Genomic DNA, 688 nt, shown 5'->3' on the forward strand with positions numbered 1-688 from the left:
AAAAAAAAAAAAAAAAAAGAATGGAGCCTCGGGATTCCCACACAGCGCTGGACCACTGAGTCACATACCAGCTCCTATTTTTTTTTTTATAATCCCTTCCTGACTCTTGTGCTTTTAACCACCACGCTGATAAACTTGTTTTTCTCAATATTTGTGCAGGCCTAGAAGCATGAAACTCGGAGCTTGCTTCATCAGCGGAGATGTGTATCTCTTGTGTATTTAACGAGAAGGCAGGTGTGTTTCAGATCGCCAGCATCTCTCCAGGACAGGTGGAGGGAGGAGGCCGGCATTTCTAGGCAGCCCGTGGCCCATCTCCTAGAAACACTCCCAGGTGACAGTGAAGTCTACCTCTGTGACTTCGGGGAGAGTCACAGAACCTTCTGTTCACCTTCACCCAGTGTGTCCTCGGCAGCGGGCCAGACTGCTTAGAGGCTAAACAGAATGCACGTGGTATATTTGTAGCAGGCAGTTCAAGACGTTTCTTCTCCAGCAGAAGCAGGTGGATCGAACCTGCAGCCCATGGGAAACATGTGCCTCAGGAGAGCCATGAACGCAGCCTGACACAGAAGTGTGAATTTAGTGTGGTATTGCACATCTTTTCAGAACTTGGGAGGCAGAGGCAGGCGGATCTCCAGGACAGTCAGAGCTACATAATGAAGACCCTGTCTCAAAAAACAAATAGATGGGA

Source organism: Microtus ochrogaster, chromosome 10 (genome assembly GCF_000317375.1).
Source record: "Microtus ochrogaster isolate Prairie Vole_2 chromosome 10, MicOch1.0, whole genome shotgun sequence".
Lineage (NCBI taxonomy): Eukaryota > Metazoa > Chordata > Mammalia > Rodentia > Cricetidae > Microtus > Microtus ochrogaster.